General features: G+C 47.5%; 1 protein-coding gene across 1 annotated transcript in view; it reads left to right on the forward strand.

Annotated features, from left to right (window-relative positions):
- The first annotated feature begins 1,279 nt into the window (after positions 1-1,279).
- Positions 1,280-7,550, forward strand: part of CASKIN2 (CASK interacting protein 2) — an 80,452-nt gene continuing 74,181 nt past the window's right edge. The window contains exon 1 of the mRNA XM_035893369.1: positions 1,280-1,812. The gene's annotated coding sequence lies outside the window, so the exon portion shown is untranslated. The remainder of the gene's footprint in view (positions 1,813-7,550) is intronic.

Raw genomic sequence — 7,550 nt, forward strand, 5'->3', positions numbered from 1 at the left:
GCCCAGAGCGCCCCGCAGCCCCCCACGGCTGGTGCTGTGCGCGCTCCAGCGTGTGCTGCAGCCCCCAGAGCAGAAGCAGTGATGATGGGGAAGGAGGTTTCTCCCTTCGGTGGGTGTCACTGTTTCTCATGGCTTGGGCTGCAGCAGCGGCCAGCGCGGTGCCTGTGCCACCGGGCCATGCAGAGCATGCAGTGGTCTGGCTGGGCTGGAAAGTGAGAAACCTCCTTGCGCCGCAGCCTCGTGTTTCTGCTGACGCAGCTGGATTTGCTGCCTGGGGAGGCACGAATGGGCCTGACAGGGAAACACACCAAAAGTTCAAGTTTCACCTCAAGCCCCTCTCCTGTTGCTGCGGGATAGCTTGCAGGAGTCACTGAGCCTCAAGTAGGAAAAATACAGCTTTCTCTCCACTGGAGTCCCTGCTTCCCACCGCGGTTTCCCAATAATAGTCCTTTGACAAGATGCCAGCATAGGCAGATGAATGCAAAAACCATTCCTCTCCATTTTCCACTGAATGGTTTAATTTTTGCTTCCTGCCTGATTATTTCCTCCTCCTGAACTGAGCCTTCATCCTGCAAAGGGGTCAAGCGATTTTGGTTAGTGGGGACAAGGACTCGTAGATGGCGTGAGGGGCAGCGGGCTGTGTGATAGCAGTGCTTTTTCTCCCCGATTTCCAAAAAATATGTATTTTGGAGGCTACTCGGACTGCCTGATTTTAACATAATCCCAGGATGCCACATCCTGCGGCTTTCAATTTATGGCCTGTCACCCCTTTGTTTAACTCAGTCTCTCCTCAAAATAGATGTGTTTAAATTGCTCCGGGAAAGGCTCTGATCCAGAATTTGCTTTTGTCACCCACTGTGACTACAAGACCCAGAAATGTCAAGACTAATCTCAGTTCACGTTCCTTTTCAATACTGGGATTTTAGCTGTCATGGGACGGAGGGGCGTCTTGTTCCTCACCGGGGCACCCACAGAGCCTTGTCCTTGGGTGGGACTCACATTTTCCCCAGCTGAAGCCACTTATCAGCCCTAATTAACTGAGTGCCATCAGCTGGGTGTGTGTGGTCCTGGGGGCTGCACTTTTCCCTACTTACAAATGGACAGTGAGGTGGGTTTGTTTTTTCTCTTAAAATTTTTTTTCTGGATTTAGATATTTTTTGCATTAAGTTTCTGTGCAGTTTCAGCTGCCTTGAAACCATGACTGTGATGCTCATGCTGGTCTGGGGTTTTTTTTATTTGTTTTTTTTTCTTAAGTTTCTGATTTTTTTTTTCCCTAGGTGGAACCCTAGTACATCTCTAGTGGAGCAGCTGTGTGTGGCGGGAAACCTAAAAAGCAACTGTCCTGGGTTCTCTGCAGTGACTCTTTGTGGCAGGGTTATGAGAAGGTGGACAGCTGCTTATGGAGCTAAAATAATGGTCATTGAGTTGAGCAATGGCAAAACTTGGCTTTGTGAATCGTCTGCTCACAAGGTCCTGTGAGCTGAAATAAGGATGGATGTGGGACTGTTAGCCTGGAGGCTTCCAGGGAGGAGGAAGCGCAGCACTAGGTAGCAGAGCAGGATCCAGCCCTTGTCATCTGAAAACACCAGTGCCAGGGGATAACGCTGCCCGTGGGAAAAGTACCACTCACCAGTGAAACGCCTCGTTGTCTGGGTGGCACGTGCAGCAGTCCAGAAGCCAAGGAGGAAGCTGATGGTGGAGGCCAAGGCTGCTCTCTTCCCTTCCCAAGGGGAAACAGGCTTGACTTGACTGGAGAGACACAACACTGAATGCACCAGAGCTGTGCACCAGCACCATGGGCTCTCAGAACAGGTAAATGGGGTGGTTTCACTTGCTTCTCTCTTTAATTTTTTTTTACTTTTTTTTTTTTCTTTTTTTCTCTTGGGGATGGGAAAAAAAATGTTGATAAAGTGTAAAAAGACTCCCAGGGTTGAAAGTGTGGGCTGGCTGCCTCTTCTGAACAGGGCAGTCTGCTCCTGGCTCTCCCCCCTGTTGCTGAACCTGGTACTCTGGGGGGGGAGCAGAGCAGAGTTGCAGTGGGATGGGTCTGAGCCTTTTCAGTCCTTTTCTGTTGCATCCAAGTTGTGTTTGTGCAGTCCCTGTAATGATAAGCTCCTCGTGGTTAACTCCTGGATGAACTTGGTGTAAAAAGACTCATAGTGGGTTTTGACAAAATAGAAGAAAGTATGGCCTTGGGATTGTTTTTCTAGTTTCATGTAGCATACGAGGCAGGTGGGGGTTGCGTGCTCTATGCTTGAGCTAAGCAGCTCTGCCAGGTACGGCTACCTGCTTTAATTCCTGTGTTAACAACTCCTGCAGTTTCTGGCATGGTATTTGGAAATATTTTAGTAACTCTGCAGAAACCAGCTGTGCCTCAGGTGTTTGTGGCTCAGACTTTATCTATTTGCCAACAAATGGTAACACTTGGAAAACAGTGTCTGAGATGGGTAACGTGGCCCACCTACTTCAACTTCATTGCAACCCACAGAGCATGTCCTGATACCAGGAGGTTTTGTGTGTAGATGCTCTATGTGATTTGGGACAGAGAAGGATGTTACAAGCTCACTAAAACTGGCAAGTGGTTCAGTTGTGTGTGTTGCAATATGTGTGGTGTTATTACAAGTGCTTAGCTCTGAGCTATGTTCCTATCATCGCTGTTCAACAAACCTGTTATCACAGGTTAGCTGTAGTTCAACATACAATTGTCTAATTACTGTATTTAATTATATTCTAATGGAAAATATCTCAACTCTGAGCTTCTAGAGCATCGTATAGACAACTTGAACTTCTTACGGTAGAATAGAGGGGAGGGTTTGGCAATTAATTTCAACAGGATTTGGCAGACCTTAAATATATGCTTGATTGCGACTGAAAAGCAGATAACGGTGTTGGGCGTTACAGCTTGTCTGGGAGGTGTGGGATCAGTCTGTTTTCTAGCCTCACCTAGGACTTTTTGGCAAATTCCTTGTTGCTTTGCGATGCTTGTGATGCTTGCGATTGTTCCTGCAGCGTGTTACAGCTCGGAGTTTGGGCAGGGCAATGGAAAGAGACTTTTCTCCAAAAAGGAGATTACTGAGGAAGGTTTCTGGGCTAAAACTCTGTTGTCATGTGTCTGGGCTAGGCTTGGGAGGTATAAAGAGAAGGTTTTTAAGCAAAAAAAAAAAAAAGTTATCTTTGAGTACAGGGCTTTGGGGATTAAGTGGTTAATACTTCTACATAACAGTGTGCTGTGGTTCACTGGAATCTACGGCTGCCTTCTGGTGGCTGAGAAATGGAGAAGCTTAAATTTTGCCTTCTCTCTTCTAAGTCTGTTGTACAAATCACCTTTGTGCGACCATCCATAGACTACGGCACAATTCTTGGGGCTCTGCTCTGCGGTGGGACAAACTGTAGTAGTATCCTCCTTCAGGCTGGTGGTAAACAATGAGCTAGCTAAGGTCCCAGGTAACGATCTGAAGCTAGGTTTTCAAGCGCCACTATGTGAATTTCTAGAGATGCCTGCTAGTCACCTAAGGATTTATTTGAAATCATTTGCTGGAACCTGCACGTTGTTAATTACATGTGAAAAGCTAAGGAACCACAGGGCAAATCCAGAAAGATTGATTAAAATAGTCAGGAGTCTTTCTTACCTCAGTGATGCACTGCACTAGGCTGGGAGAAATGCTGAATTATTTCTGTCTGGAGAGAATGGCTGAAACTTTTCTCATTTCCCCTATTTGCCTTGGCATCCTGCTCATGGTTCACTTCAACAGACTGAAGATTTACACTGGGATGCCTGCCTTGGGGAGCCTCACTGTTTAGAGTTCAAGGCTGTAGATTATGCTCCTTGTTCAAGTTTCATAACTGCTGCTGCAATGTGTTTGTGCTCGCCAGGTACTTTGAAATGTCTTCCCTGGGCTTTGGGCTGGAGCAGTGCTCAAAAACCTGTTGCTGGTAGGGACATGTTTGGGTCAGGGACAAGTGACAAGTTTGGCAGAAGGGAGCGCTTTCATCAGTGCAAAGGCAGGCTAAAATACTTGCAGGTGGGTGACTGGGACACAGTGGATACCTGAGCAAACAGCTTGGAGGGTGCAGGACCATGGGGCTGCACATTCTGTCAGAGCCTCCTGTCTTTGCTATGCAGTGCTCCTTTATTTTTCTCTCTGCCATATTGGGTGTCTCTGTTTGGTTCCTCTCTGTCACCTGTAGCTTGCCTAGATGCCTTCCTGAGACTCCAAGGCCCTCACTGCGTCTCCAAGCCTTCTTTTCTTACCCTGCCTGCTCCTAATTCCTCTGCTCTCTGTAATAGTCTTCTGAGTTCTTTCTTATACTCCACAGCACTCTTGTAGCACTTTAACTCCCTTTTGATTTTTTTTTTTTGCTGCGCTTCAGACCTCTCATCTTTTTCTTCATTGTTTAGGATGCCTTTGTTCAGCCCCTAGCCCCCTGAAGACAGCTGTACTTTGTTGACATCCTCTTCAGAGTTCCTCATTGTTATCTCTGAGGCTTCTTTAGTCTCTCAGACCCCTTTGGGAATCCTCCTCTCCCTTTGTCGAGCTCTTGTGAGACATCCCCTGTGCCTCAGAGCCCTGTTCTAGCGCGCAGGGCACTCGCCAAAAACCAATTTGGGCCTTATCTATAAACCACTGTCTCTCCAGGGGTATAAATCCTGCAGCACAGACTTAGCCACAGCCACAGTCGCTTTGTGGTGCAGCTGTTCCAGCGTGGCCTTCTCTGTGGGCCACAATGCCTTCAGAGATAGCCCTGCTCCAGTGTAGCCCTCCTCACAGCCACAGTCCCTGCTCCAACCTAGCTTTACTTATGGCTGCAGTCCCTCCAGGGCTGTACCTGCTCTGTCACGGGCTTATCCATGGCCCCATGCTTTGAGGTGCTCCAGCATGACCTCATGCACAGCTGCACTCAAACTACTGCTTGTTGCTGGGCTTTCCATAAGAGGAGATGCCTGGTAGGGCCATGCCTTCGGGTCAGAGACAAGTGACACTTAGGACTCTCGGGGTGTCTTTGGCTTGCGCTGGGGACTGAGGAGGAGGAAATACCGTTTAAGGCAAGGAAGAGATCAAGCTCTGCAGTGTCTCATTAGCTTGTGAAACTACAGTCTGTTCCTTTCCTGTTCTGCGCACCCCAGGCTTTAAACCAAATGGGATGAACAACTTGTGCTGTGCTGCTTCTAAGGCTGAGTCCATAACCATGATGAGGCTGGGAGCGGTGGGTGATTAAGGTGCTAAGGAAGGGTGAAGAGCTGCTCAGCGTCTGAACCAGCAGCCCTCAAAACCACTAAACTTTCTTCTGTGTTGCTGCCTGTGTTTCAAAGGTCTTTGCATTGATTAGTTGGAGCACTGATGTGCTCCTCTGGGCTCTTAAGTTTAATTCATGTGTTAGAGCAAGAGGTTAGAATAATGAAGACATTTTAACAGCTCCAACAAACACATCAGCCTTGTGAACACTAAGTCTCATCTACATCACCTGTGATGGTGACAGGTCAAGACAACTTCAGTTACAGCACTACAGTATGTTGATTTGTTCTCTGTATGCAAGGCTAAAAAGGATGTTGCTTTCTTCTTTCCTTGTGGGAAGCAAATTGCTGACACAGTTACTGGATGGGGTGGGAAGGGATGAGTCTCCAGCCAGCAGCTGGCACGAAGCATGCACCGAGGAGGGGAGTGGGAGGTAAGGTTGGTTGTGACTACATTGTGGGCTATTTGACAACTGAGCTGCTGCTTGAAAACTGGCCCATGGCAGCTGGCAAAGCACTTGTGGGGTTGGTTGGAGAGGCTGGCATACTCTGCTCTGAGGAGGAAGGTGCTGGGAGGCTTCATGTTATCATCTTCAAATTAATAGCATCCCCTTTGCATTGTTGACTACTTTGCCTGATGATTTTCTTCATGCCAGCCCCAGTGTTTCTGCACTGATGCCAGGTACTCAGCTCTCGCTCCTGAGCATCTCTTGAATGCTGGGAGGAGGTTTGCAACAATATGACACTTGCAACCCGCCTTAATATCTCCTTTAGGTTCCCTTCCTCCTGGATGTATGGTTTCAGTAGCTGAGCTGGGAGCCTGGCCAGGTTGATGGGATGCCCAGAGGTTCTTTGATCCCAAATGTCCCACTACTTGTGGGATCCTGCAGGGCGAGCCCTGTCCCTCAGGGACCTTAAATAGGTGTTAAAGACCCTGGCTGACTTCTTTCTGCCCTTGCACAGGACTGACCTTGATTTAAAGCCATTTCCCAAATGAGTGGTGGTTCTTGCATTCAAAGTTGTACCCAACTTTTAGAGCCTGCATCAAGGCCATTTTGTGGTTGTAACTCCCTTTAGCTTCAAACTTATAACCTGAGAACTTTCTTTCAAATGTGTACATGGTAATTTATATGATTGGATTCCATTTGGAGTAAAAAGGCAGATTTGTAGAAATCATACATTCCTGCACTGAAAGGGAAAGTGGAAAATCACTCAATGCCTAAGGGCTGTTATGTTATCTTTATCTTCAAATTAATAGCATCCCCTTTGCATTGTTGACTACTTTGCCTGATGATTTTCTTCATGCCAGCCCCAGTGTTTCTGCACTGATGCCAGGTACTCAGCTCTCGCTCCTGAGCATCTCTTGAATGCTGGGAGGAGGTTTGCAACAATATGACACTTGCAACCCGCCTTAATATCTCCTTTAGGTTCCCTTCCTCCTGGATGTATGGTTTCAGTAGCTGAGCTGGGAGCCTGGCCAGGTTGATGGGATGCCCAGAGGTTCTTTGATCCCAAATGTCCCACTACTTGTGGGATCCTGCAGGGCGAGCCCTGTCCCTCAGGGACCTTAAATAGGTGTTAAAGACCCTGGCTGACTTCTTTCTGCCCTTGCACAGGACTGACCTTGATTTAAAGCCATTTCCCAAATGAGTGGTGGTTCTTGCATTCAAAGTTGTACCCAACTTTTAGAGCCTGCATCAAGGCCATTTTGTGGTTGTAACTCCCTTTAGCTTCAAACTTATAACCTGAGAACTTTCTTTCAAATGTGTACATGGTAATTTATATGATTGGATTCCATTTGGAGTAAAAAGGCAGATTTGTAGAAATCATACATTCCTGCACTGAAAGGGAAAGTGGAAAATCACTCAATGCCTAAGGGCTGTTATGTTATCTTTCTGCCAGTCACATACGGGTTTGTGTCCAGCTTCTAAAGCCAGTTAACTGATTTCTACTCTTCAACAAGGCTTTGTGCTTGAAGGATAGAGTAATTTTCACCTTACCCAGAAAAAGTGCAGCCCACCAAACCTCCTGTAAGAGGTGTTTCAGCTTCCCTCAGACACTGGAATGGAGACTTCAGCCTCAAAGGTGTAGCTGTAAAAGGTCTTCCAGGAGGAAAAGGCAGCTATATATTTGTCTTTGAACTCTTCACTCTGACTAGTGTGTATCTGCAATGGGGAAGAGAGGACACAATGGAAATGGACACTCTGCAGCCTGGTTTGATCCTGGAGTGGCTTCTTGGCTCCTATGCCCACTGCTCCCTTGTGCGTGTGCTGCTGCATGTCAGGAAGCACAATTCAGTGCAGGGGCTGTGCCCCCC

The sequence above is a fragment of the Egretta garzetta genome, unplaced genomic scaffold (genome assembly GCF_000687185.1).
Source record: "Egretta garzetta isolate BGI_Z169 unplaced genomic scaffold, ASM68718v1 scaffold34, whole genome shotgun sequence".
In the NCBI taxonomy this organism is placed as follows: domain Eukaryota; kingdom Metazoa; phylum Chordata; class Aves; order Pelecaniformes; family Ardeidae; genus Egretta; species Egretta garzetta.